Source organism: Leptonychotes weddellii, chromosome 11 (assembly GCF_054177405.1).
Source record: "Leptonychotes weddellii isolate Sample4059 chromosome 11, ASM5417740v2, whole genome shotgun sequence".
Lineage (NCBI taxonomy): Eukaryota > Metazoa > Chordata > Mammalia > Carnivora > Phocidae > Leptonychotes > Leptonychotes weddellii.
This window is the reverse complement of record NC_138379.1, coordinates 15,298,359-15,310,696: the sequence shown is the minus strand read 5'-3', so window position 1 is coordinate 15,310,696 and position 12,338 is coordinate 15,298,359. Positions and strand designations below refer to the sequence as shown.

General features: G+C 48.8%; 1 protein-coding gene across 1 annotated transcript in view; it reads left to right on the top strand.

Moving 5' to 3' along the window:
* ACCSL (1-aminocyclopropane-1-carboxylate synthase homolog (inactive) like) overlaps positions 1 to 12,338 on the top strand; it is a 137,775-nt gene that overhangs the window by 40,388 nt on the left and 85,049 nt on the right. The gene's annotated exons all lie outside the window — the stretch shown is intronic.

The following is a 12,338-nucleotide window of genomic DNA, read 5'->3' as shown; positions in this document are numbered from 1 at the left end:
TACAGGCGGCGAGTGGGGCGCTGCCCGGGCCAGCAGCGGGAGACCTGGGCGGGGATATTTGGGTGGTGGGACCCGACAGAGTGCTGCGCGTCTCCCGTGCTGACTCAGCGCCGTGCCGGGCGCCCCTGAACTGCCCCAAGCAGACAGCGGCCGTTTCGGTTCTTCGATCCCCTTTCTCCAGCCTCCGTGGCCCTCTTCAGGCCACTTCAAGGAGGGTGGGGCATATCTTTGGAAGCCTGAAGGGCGCTTGGGTACCACCAAGTCTTCCCACCCCCTCTGTTTACAGATGAGAAAACAAACAGGGCAGAGGGAGAGGTCACACGGAACGTAGTGGCGGCGCAGTCAGCTGTCCTGACTCCGCGTCCAGTGCTCCTTCCATCACACGGGTCCCTTTCCGGTGCTCTCCAGCAGCTGCCCCGCACTCCTGCCTACACCCTAAACCCTCTGGGTTGGCAGTGTAACACTATCACCTGGCAGTAGGTGGCGATCTATGTAATAAGCCACGTTCGGTCGAGGAGGGCAGGTCCCCACACATGGGGCCCCCACCCAGCCAAGCCCTCCAGGATTACTCCAGAGCTGACCCACCGTGGCCAGGCCCTAGGCTGAGTAGTTCAGAGATACGCGGAGAGCTTGGGTGCTTTCGCTACCCCTCTCTCGAAATTGCCAGTTTCTGTGCTCGGGTGCCCTCTGGTGGTGGGGGCTGGTGCTGCGCTCAGCTCGGCCCCGCAGGACAACTGAACTGCCTCTTGACTCCGCACCTCTCCTAGCGCGGACTCCTAGCACTAGACTCTGCAGAAAACTAGAGAGCCGAGGAAGTGAAACAAAGAAACAAAAATAGAACCCACAGGGCCTGAAAGAATGTCCTCCCATCTGGCTCCAACAGAGGAGGCCAGGCCCAGGGCCTTGGGGGCTGGGGTCTTTGGCGCTGCCTAGCCCTTAGGAACACACTGGCCCCTGCAGTCCACGGCCACAGTTTCATTGTGGTGAGGGTTCCTGACAGAAGGCCCTTAACTTCAAGGGCCACAGCCTGGCCAGGCAGCGGTGAGTTCAGGCTTTGATTCCAGTCTCTGCTGCTGCATGGCTAGGCTGGTTTGAGAACCCCCCCCCATTCTAGTCCCTCATCCTCCTCCCCTGTCTTACCGCATGTCTTGAGCAGTGGGTCCTGTTTCTGCTGTTTAATTGGTGGGTGCCCCAAGCCTTCCTGGGGGGGTGGGGTACACACCCTTCACATTTGAGATCCTAGTTACCCAGCTCCCCTCTGGGTACCCCTCCCCTGCCAGTACCCTTTGCCCCCGAGCCTCTTCTATTCACCTTCAGCACCAACCCCAGCTGAAGACCTACCTGAAGGGTCTCCTTGGGTCACCCTGGCCAGTCTCCAGGGGTTGTCATAGGATCTGTTGCATATCTGATCACTCCAGTTCCTGTTTGGCTGCTGGGAGGGCTGAGCACCCAGTTGGAGCTTCAGAAATGTTTGTTGGGTTAAAATCAATAAAGGGGCAGTGAAGAAGATCAGTACCTATCTGGCCTATGTCCTGGTTGGCTTTATTTGTTCATCACAATAAAAAACAAGTTACCCATACTCCCACCACCCTGAAGTAAATTATGATGTTATGCATATTTCTTTTCTTTTACAAAATGGGTTTATGCTCTAAATACTATTTTTAATCTGCTTTTGGCTTACCTGGATTTGTATTTAACACCCGTACGTATGGCTCTACATCATGGTTTTTATAAAATTCTGTTGAATAGATACTGCACATTTAATTAAGCCAGTTCCCCTCTCTTTGGTATAAAAACGATGTCCTATTTGTCCCAGTTTCTTAGTATCGCCTGTAACTAGCCATGAGCTCTAAGGGTTGGATACCGAAAGAAGTTTAGAAGAGGCAGTGACCCCAAGAGGGGTTGGGGGAGGGGGCGGAGGTTGGGAGGCTGTATTATTAGAGGGAGTAGGCTGGGTGTGGGGTGCATGGCCCTCTGGTTCTGAACAGGTCTGCCGTGCACAGAGGAAGAAGGAGGGCGGATGGGGCATTGGGGTGCTCCTCCAAGGTCCCTATGGAACTTTTGGGGCTCGGCTGCTCCTTGTGGCTTGAAGGCGGTCCAAGGCAGCATACAGCTCCAAGGAGGCGGCTGGGCTGGGAGGTCAAATGGTGGAAGAGGAGGAACCAGAGGGAGAGAGATGGTTCCGAGGGAGCAAGAGAGCATGAGAACCAGCAAGACAGAGAGGAATGAGGCCCCTGAGGGAGACAGGGAGACTCGGAGACCTCCAGAGATGGGGAAGTACAGAGAGCTACACACTCAGACTCCAGGAGCCCCGGGAGGTGTCAGGAGATGGAGAAGAATCAGGGCCACCATTGGAGAGAGAGAAGAAAGGTGGGTGGGGGGAGGGGCCCACAGAGAGTAGGAGGGAGGGAAGGCGGCCGAGAAAGTGCTCTGCAGAACGGGCACAGGGAGAGAGAAACCAGAGACAGCGCCTCTCAGGAGCTGTAGAGCCGACGTGTGCCTGGGGTGGGTGGAAGCCTGCCCAGCCGTCTGCCGTCTGCCGCTGGGATTTACAGGCTTGTCCAAGGAGACGCCTCCTTCCTTCCCTTCCCCACCTGGGCCTCAGCCCACAGTCCTAGCTTGGGTGATGAGTTTTCAAACAAGCTGGAGCCCAGAGGAGGTAACAAGTGGCCCTCCCAGGCCTGGACGGGGCAGTCTCTTCTAAGTATTGCTCTTTGGCTCTGGGAGAGAGATTTATCAGGGTGCTTCTCAGACTGGTTTACAAGCCAGCTTAGCTTCTGCAGCCCACTCCGGACTGATTCTGGGCCCACTTGCTGTGGGGCTGAGAGGAAGGGGCTAGCTGCTGTCCCAGGGAACTGGAATCAGCCGTGGACTTGGGATTCCTTCCTCAGGGAGCACGTGTGGAATAGCCCCTAGACCCACTGAGCTCTGGCAAAATGGGGAGGGGATAAAGGGCACCATTTAGCAAGCACCTCATGCGGGAACTTGACTTTGATCCTGATTACATTTCCCAGGCATTTTACAGATGAAGAAGCCAATAAGGATCAGAGGGATTCGTTTTCTCACCCAATGCCACCCAGCTTGTCTGTGGTGAGCAGGGTGGCAACCCAGTCTAATTTTTTTTTTTTATTATTTCAAAATTTTCAAAGCCTCTGTCTAGAGTATGAACCCCAGTTCCCACCGTAACCTCCCATGGCAGCCGTGAGAATGGGCCTTGCAGACCTCTCGGGACAGGGGAGATACTTATCAGAGCAGCCCTGGCTTTGACATCCATCCCATGCCCCCACAAGCTGCTCCCCACCAATGACCATGTGCACAGCTGGGGACACGAGGACAGAACCATTCCCAGGAGACGCCGATTTTTTTCTTGGTCGACTTTGGCTCGAGAATTTCCCAGTGGGTCTGCTGAAGCTTTCTTAGACTGCCACGGTCACCTCTCCCTATCTCCTTCTCTTGGGGTCATTCTTGCATTGAGGCCTGCCCTGCTGAGTCCCCCAGGCCTTCACTGGCTCCTTCTAGTTCATTTCCCACATGCATGTCTCCTAATGACATCCTTGCACACTTAATCCTCTCTTGGCGTCTGCTTCTTGGAGACTCCAGGCTAGCACACCCTTCCATCCCCCAGCAGGTTCCTGGGGCCGCCATGTGTCTCTCTCGGGCACCCACCTGCACAGGGGAGGAGGCTGGGCATCATTTTAGAGAGTACTGTAGAGTACATTTTAGATCCGGCAAAGTTGGCCAAGCAAACGTGTGTCATCGTGGTCTGCTGGCCCCGCATTCTGGATGGGCAATAAGCACGTGTGTGGGGTGAGAGGACCAGGGCCTCCCACAGAGACAAACGTCCTCTCGACTTATGCTCAAGGCCATATGACTCAGGAGGACCACCTGCCCATTCAGCTCCCAGGCATAGGGCAGAGACTGCTAATTGCCCACCAACACTCATTTTCCCCTTCCTCCAGGGCACACAGCCAGACTCTAGGTCCCAGATGCTCCTGCATGGAGGTCTCTCAATGTGATTAAGTTTTTTGCCAATGGCATATACCGGCAAGGGAAGCGTGATTCTCCCAGGCCTCGGCTTTCAGGTGTACCCTCCCACCACCCCCATGCTTTCTTTCCCCTTCCCACAAGTGGGAACCTGGATGCGCCTCCAACCCAGCGGTGATCAAGCTGCCAAGGCCAATGGCCTAGAGGATGGCAGGGCAACAGGACGGAAGGCCCCCAGGCTCCTGGATGACTTTGTGGAACCCAACAGCCTGCCAATCTGGAATGGTCCTCATAGACTATTACATGTGAAAGAAACACATTTCCCTCTTCGTTGAGCCACCAAATCATTATGGGCTCTCATTCTTATAGCAGCCTTTCCTGACCCTAAATAAACAAAGAACAATACTGGCAGTTTATTATTTGCTGTTTTAGCAAAACCCCTACAATATGAGGCATTGACTTAGTGGTTTTCTGCAGGTGGGAAGGGTGCAGACATTGCAGGCTGGAAAGTTGGAGACTCTTGTTATACCTTGGAAAAACAGCTGATAAAACCATTTTTATGACGCTTTGGAAGGCCGGTCATGTACTGGCTGAGTTCGCAGCTCTAGGAGAAGTGGCTGGAAAGAGCTGGAATATCAGTGTATACTGGTTGCTGTTCTTTGTGGCTTTCAGCAGATTATTAAAAAAAAGACCTGAGAGATGGAAAGGAATAGAGAATATCTAGAAACATAGCGCCTGAGAGGTGAAAGCCACCCACCCTTCTTTGTCATCCACGTAGAAGGAAATCAGCTATTGTGGCTTAGAGCCTTTCTGGAAGACCACCCAGGAGGCCCAGCACAGGATCCAGCCCTGGAGTGAGGTTAGGTTAAGGGTATTGTCTTCCCACTCAGACTTATTGTTTCAGAATTCCCCCCGGGTGGCTGGAATGAAAGTTAGATGGGCCAGAGCAGGAAACAAAGTAATAAAACAGGCTTCAGAACTCTGCTGAGAAAACATCTTTGGGTGTGGTTATTGGCACCTGGAACTAGCTAGAAGCACCTAGACCAGAAGCCTTTTGAGGGGATTGCCAAGAAAAGTAGGAATTGACCGGTGATTACAATTGTTTGAGCCCCAAGGAGGTCAGACCTTTTAATACCTACTTCAGAAGCGGCCACAGAGGATGATGGGGAAGGAAGAATTTTCCAGAACTGGGTTGGCCAGATTAGCCTCATCTGCCAGAGCAAGTCCTCACCAGTTGCCAGTATAATTTCTTATGCACCAGTGACTTTTTTTTTTTAATTTTAATTCCACTATAGTTCACATACAGTGTTATATTGGCTTTAGGCATACAATATAGTGATTAAGCAATTCTAGACATCACCCCATGCTTATCACGACAAGTGCACTCCTTAACCCCGTCTCCTATTTCACCCATCCCCCCACAACCCTCCCCTCTGGTAACCATCGGTTTGTTCTCTATAGTTCAGAGTCTGTTTCTTGTTTGGTTTTTTTTTCTCTCTCTTTTTTCCCCCTTTGCTCATTTGTTTTGTTTCTTAAATTCTACATATGAGTGAAATCAAATCGCATTTGTCTTTCTCTGACTGACTTACTTCACTTAGCCTGATATCCTCTAGCTCCATCCATGTTATTGCAAATGGCAAGGTTTCTTTTTGATGACCAAGTAATAATCCATTGTATATATCTACCACTTCTTTACACAGATGGACACTTGGGCTGCTTCCATATCTTGGCTACTGTAAATAATGCTGCTATAAACACAGGGGTGCATGTATCCCTTTGAATTAGTGTTTTTGTGTTTTTTGAGTAAATCCCCAGTAGAGCAATTACTGGATCGTAGGGTAGTTCTATTTTTAACTTTTTGAGGAACCTCCATGCTGGTTTCCACAGTGGCTGCCCCGGTTTGCATTCCCACTAACAGTGCACGAGGGTTCCTTTTTCTCCACAGCCTCGCCAACACTTGTTTCTTGTGTGTGTGCGTGTGTGTGTTTTTTAATTATTATTTTAGCCATCCCGACCTGTGTGAGGTGGTATCTCATTGTGATTTTGACTTGCATTTCCCTGATAATGAGTGATGCTGAAAATCTTTGCATGCGTGTACTGGTGACTTTTGAGTGTTTCTCTTCTTCCCTTTTCCACATGGGAGTTTGACTGTGGTTTCCCCATTCCTGTCTAGCACTGTACTTGGGTGTGCGGGGAGGAGGCTGCTGGGGGTGGGGGGGGTGGGGACAGAGGAGCTATCTTGAAGTTTACATGTCACTGGGCCATGAGGAACCATATGTGGCTCTAGAGAGGACTTCCTTTCTCCCAGATAAACTGTACTTTGGCTTGGAGTGTAGCCAGATGGAATTTGGGATTGACGTGCTCGGAGAGGGGGTGAGTGTGTTCTGTGGTGGGGAGATCTCACCCATATCTGGTAGCCAGTTGGACAGAGCAGAGTTGAGACTGCCCATGGTCCACTGAAATCCATTTTCTGCATCTTTCTCTGCACGGGGTTAGACTGAATCCCTCGGGCCTCTTTTGCAGTGAGCATGGCCATGTGCCAGAGTTTTCTGGACTCAGCAAGCAAGCAGTGCATGCCATGCTGGACTGAGGCTTTAAGACTGTGGGCATGTCCCTCTTGTTCTTCCCAGAAGAATGTAGGCCTGCCTGCAGTCTGTCTTTGACCCAGCATGAGGGCAAAGCCTGGGGACCTCATGACATTGAGCTGCCTGTGGAGGTGGAATGAGGACTCAAGATGGGCCATTAGCTGAGAGAGAAATGAGCTCCTGTCTTCCCTAAACCATTGCATTCCCTCTGGATCTCTTTGTATGAGCTAGGCCTTTGCCTTCATCTGCAGCAGGGCCAGAGGCTGTTCACCACCCATCTGACCCAGAGCAGATTTTCCCACATCAGAAGAATGTCCCATTCTCCTGACTGGGGTGGGGACATCAGCTTCCCACCCCAAAGGATGGCAGCGGCTCAGGACCAGGACAGGAAGCAAACAAACATGGATCCCTAATAAATCATCCAGGGAATTGTTTATCCAAAGAAACCGCAAAAGCCCATAAGTGTTTAGGCCCCAACACAGCCCTAAAGGAAGACATATTTTCTGTCATCCACTTCAGATGAGGACAGAAGACAAGGGGGAGTCTTCCAGAGGACTGACCATCCACTCCCAGGGCAGGAGTCCTCACAGTCCCTGCCCAGGACTAGTGTGCGTTGCCCATGTTCTGTCTTCTGTAGCTGGTACCTATTTCAGTCTTGTTTTCTCTGCTTCACCATTGCCTGTTGGTCAGGTGGGTGGGACAAATGAATTGTCTTGTAGCCTGCAGGTCATCAGACCACAGGGAACCACATCTGAACCTGGTAGAGAGGTCTGTGCATCACTCAAAGATCTGGAGTACAGTAACTTTGGTGTCTCCCTCAAGGAGGAGGGTTGAGTGTGTCCTACTCATGGGAGAATGAGCACACTCAGGTGTTTGGTGGCTGTAGATTGGTAGTGATCCCCTAAGATCTGTTGTCCTATTTCTGCTTTGTGGTCTTCTCTCACAGAGGCAATTGTTTTAGTAAGATTTGTGCATTCATAGAACGATGTTTAGTCAGATTTTTTCATCTATTCCGTGAGAACATTTTTTTTTCCTGGCCATTGTTCTTTATCTGGCAGGCTTTGTGGATTTTTCCCAGCCTCCCCCCCCCACCCCTTTTTTAGCATCTTTGTATTGATTCTGTGCTAACTCAATTTAAAAAATTATGTGCCATAAAATGAGTTGGATTTTCATGCCCCAGATATTTGTAGAAGTTTCTTTCAGGGAGTGTAATTTTGCTGGCTCTTTCTGAGATTTGCTGCCACTGGGTTATTGTACTATTTTCTCCGCACATTAGCTGCGTCACCCCAACCTGCAACACCATGAACCAGTTCGTGAACAAGTTCAACGTCCTCTATGATTGACAAGGCATTGGCAGGTGGATGCGGGGGCTCTTCTTCTGAGAGGGTACTTGAAGGGACAATGCACAGGTCGGACAATGGCCCCACAGGGGAGGGGTGTCACACTCCCGTTAGAGAAACCTCCTGTCAATAATAAAAGGGGAGCAGCCCCTCAGCACCCCTTAAAAAAAAAAAGCCTCACCTGCAATGAGGCTTTTCCATCTCTACTCTTGCTTCTCAGATCTGTAGCCTGTGTTCATTATTATTATCATCTAGGTTCATTAGTTTAGGTTGGTCGTTCTCAACCAGGGGCAGTTTACCCCTTAGGGGATATTTAGCAATGTCTGGAGACATTTTTGTTTGCCACAGTCTAGACTGGGGATTGATGCTACTGGCATCTGGTGGGTAGAACCCAAGGGATGCTTCTAAACATCCTACAGTGTATCAGCCCCGACAACAAAAAATTATGTGCCTGAGGTTGAGAAACTCATCGTCAGAGTAGGCCTTTTGTTAAAGGTGAAGTATTTTGGCCTGAGTTCTTTGAAGTTGGCCACTCCTGGGCTGGCTTGTTCTTCACCTCTCCACCTTCATGGCTTTTGTGTGAAATCTTTGTTTCTGCCAGTCTTTATGTATTTTTGAATCTGTGGTTTCTGTAATGGAGTCTGCATTATTTTTTCTGTTTACCTTTTCACTTTCTGAACGTCCAGGAAGGAAGAGGGAATTTGCTTCTTCCTGCTTCAGCGTTCGTACCAAAATCTCTGGGGGGATACTTCAATCTAAAACTTCAGCTTAGATGTTTTAGTTGAACCAGGGAATATGAATTCCGGCTTCAAAACCACCGACAGCACATTTGAGGTTATGAATTCTCAGGGAAAATGCTTGCTTCCTCAATTCAGTGCTAAGATCTCTTTGTAGGTTTTAGTGGGGATGGTGAGTGGGGCGGGCGGTGGCGGGGGGGATGTACTCCTAGTTTCCCCCTAATCTGATGGAGATCAGCTTTGTGGGGGGCTGGTGTCTTACATTAGTCTCCCACCTTGGGTTGACCCTTGTTTCTCATCTTTATTGGCCTGTGAGAACCAAAGCCAAGGTCACATGATCTGACAAATGCCCTCAAGGTGAACGGCAACCTCCTGCCCTGCCCACCTCTCTGGGCTCCTAATTTCACCTAGATTTTGACTTCTGAATGTTTTATACTTTCTTGCCAGATCCTTCATTAATTTTTTTAAGTTCTTATTTTAACCAGCTTTGTTGTTGTGGCTTTCAGCATAAAAATCAGCGAGCATCTCTATTCCACTGTCCTGCCCCTACACAGAATCTCTGTCCTTACCTCTCTGAGCCTCTACTTCCTCATCTCTAAAATGGGAATCATAGCAGAACCTCTATCACCTCTCAGAACCTTCTGTGAGGATTAGTGAGGTAATAAACGTAAACCACCCAGAACAGTGCTTGGCAGATGGTGGGTGGCTCGTGAGCGTTAGTCACTCCCTTTCTCTTTTTCCCAGTCCCTTCCAGTCCCTCCTTCCCCTTTCCTTGTGGGAGAGGGCCTCAGGGCAGCAAATCTCTGGTCCCCAGCAAGCCCTGCTGGCCACAGACACTGCCAGGACCCCACCTCCTGCCCACGCCTCTGCTTCTGGTGCTGGCTCCTCAGCCCTGCAGAGCTTTCACTGTTTCCTCTCACTGTTTCCTCCCGCACTGGAAAAGGGCCAGGAATACTGTTTCTTGTCAGCACCCTTCCCCAGCCAGCCGGAAACTGCTCTGTCTGCAGAGAGGCACAGCCACCTGGGCAGGTTTGTGTGTTCTGCAGACCTGGGGTCACATCTCCCCCTCCTCGCCGCTGCCCCCACCTCTCCCCCAGACAGGCATGGGGGCAGGGGTAAAGCTTCTTTGATTTTTTGATAGCTTTTAATTTCTAATAATCTCATATTTAGGGGAAAAAAGGTGCAAAAATAGTAGAGAGAACTTTTGTATATCCTTAACCCAGGTCCCCCAAGAGTTCACATTTTACATCATTTGCTTTATCATTTTATCTATTGGTTTATCCGATCTATATATATACATATATACACACATACATTACTATTATTATTTTTTTTTTTTATTTTCTGGACCATGCGAGAGATGCAAATATGAAGTTCCTTTACCCTTTAGTACCTCTTAGTGTGTGTTCCTAAAAACAAGGACAGTGTCTTTCATACCTACAGTGCTGTTCTCAAATTCAGGAAGTTAATATAAATGTAATACTATGACATAATCTATAGACATTCATATTTTTCCAATTGTCCCAATAATGTCCTTTATAGCAAAAAAGAAAACTCTCTTTTTTTTCTTGTCCTGGATCCGGGATCACACGTTACACTTAGTTGTCAAGTTTCTTATCTGGAATAGTCCCCCCCAGTCTGCCCTTGTCTTTCATGATCTTAACATCTTTGAAGAGTATAAACCAATTCTTTTGTAGAACGTCCCTAAATCTGAGTTCGTCTGCAGTTTCTTCATGATTAAATTCACGGTTATGAATATTTGACGCGAATACCACAGAGCGATATCGTGACCTTCTCAGCACATCGGATCAGGAGGCACATGGTGTCATTGTCCCTCACTGGTGATGTTCACTTTCATCCCTTGGTTAAGGTGGTATCTGCCAGGATTTTCTACTATAGAGACAGGATTTTAAAATAACTGAGCATAAGGAGGAAAAAAGAGAGAGGCAAACCAAGAAACAGACTCTTAATTACAGAGAACACACTGATGGTTACCAGAGGGGAGGTGGTGGGGGAGGGAAGGGATGGGTGAAATAGGTGATGGAGGTTAAGGAGAGCACCTGTCGTGATGAGCACCGGGTGATGTATGGAAGTGTTGAATCACCTACATTGTACACCTGAAACTAACATTACACTGTATGTACTAACTGGAATTTAAATTAAAACTCTAAAAAAAATAGAGTTTCGGTTAACTTAGGAAAAAAAAGGGTTTTCCTCATTGTAATTAAGAAGTATTTTGAGAGCAGGTAAATATCCCATTCCTTGTCAACTTCACCCTGTGGTTTTAGCATCAGTTAACGATTCTTTTTTTAAAAAAGATGTACTTATTTATTTTTTTATTTTTTAAGATTTTTTTTTTTTTTTTTGAGAGAGAGAGAATGAGAGAGAGCACATGAGAGGGGGGAGGGTCAGAGGGAGAAGCAGACTCCCTGCCAAGCAGGGAGCCCGATGCGGGACTCGATCCAGGGACTCCAGGATCATGACCTGAGCCGAAGGCAGTCGCTTAACCAACTGAGCCACCCAGGCGCCCTGTACTTATTTATTTAGAAGAGAGAGATCACGCATGGCGGGGAGGAACAGAGGGAGAGAGAGAGAGAAACTCAAGCAGATCCCACTCTGAGCTCGGGGCCTGATGCGGGGCTCGATCTCACCACCCATGAGATCACGACCTGAGCGGAAATCATGAGTCGGCCGCTTAACCGACTGCGCCACCCAGGTGCCCCTAATAACAATTCTTGCCTGAATCAGTTTCTACTATGATGTTTGTCAACTGGCAGTTTTTCAAAACTCCACCATTTCCTCTGCATTCATTAGTCGGCATTCTAACACAACAGAGTCCTCCCCCGCACCTTTATCTGTGTGCTCATTTGTTTATATCAGGTTGGACTCGTGAATTTCTGTTTTATTCAACACCTTATCATTTTTACTATCATTGTCTATGTGGAGGCTCAAACTGTCCCAGGCTCGGTCAGTGGGGGCCCAGGAGCATTTTAACTGTTCTTCCTGCATCTAAGAGCAGGGCCTGTGTTTCTTCTGCTCATTGCCAATCCTAGCTCCTAGCACAGCACCTAACACTTTTTTACTTTTTCTTTCCTTTTAATTCCAGTACAGTTCACATACAGTGTTATCTTAGTTTCAGGGGCACAATGTACTGATTCCACACTTCCGGAGATCACTCAGTGCTCATTGTGATAGTGAACTCTCCATCCCCTTCACCTGTTTCACCCATCCCCCTCCCTGTAACTGTCTATTTGTTCTCTAAGCCTAACATATTTTTTTATTATGTTATGTTAATCACGATACATTACATCATTAGTTTTAGATGTAGTGTTCCATGATTCATTGTTTGTGCATAACACCCAGTGCTCCATGCAGAACGTGCCCTCTTTAATACCCATCACCGGGCTAACCCATCCCCACACCCCCCTCCCCTCTAGAACCCTCAGTTTGTTTCTCAGAGTCCATAGTCTCTCATGGTTCGTCTCCCCCTCCGATTTCCCCCTCTTCATCCTTCCCTTCCTGCTATCTTCTTCTTCTTTTTTTTTTAACATATAATGTATTATTTGTTTCAGAGGTACAGGTCTGTGATTCCACAGTCTTATACAATTCACAGCGCTCACCATAGCACATACCCTCCCCAATGTCTATCCGCCAGCCACCCCATCCCTCCCACCCCACCCCCCAACTCCAGC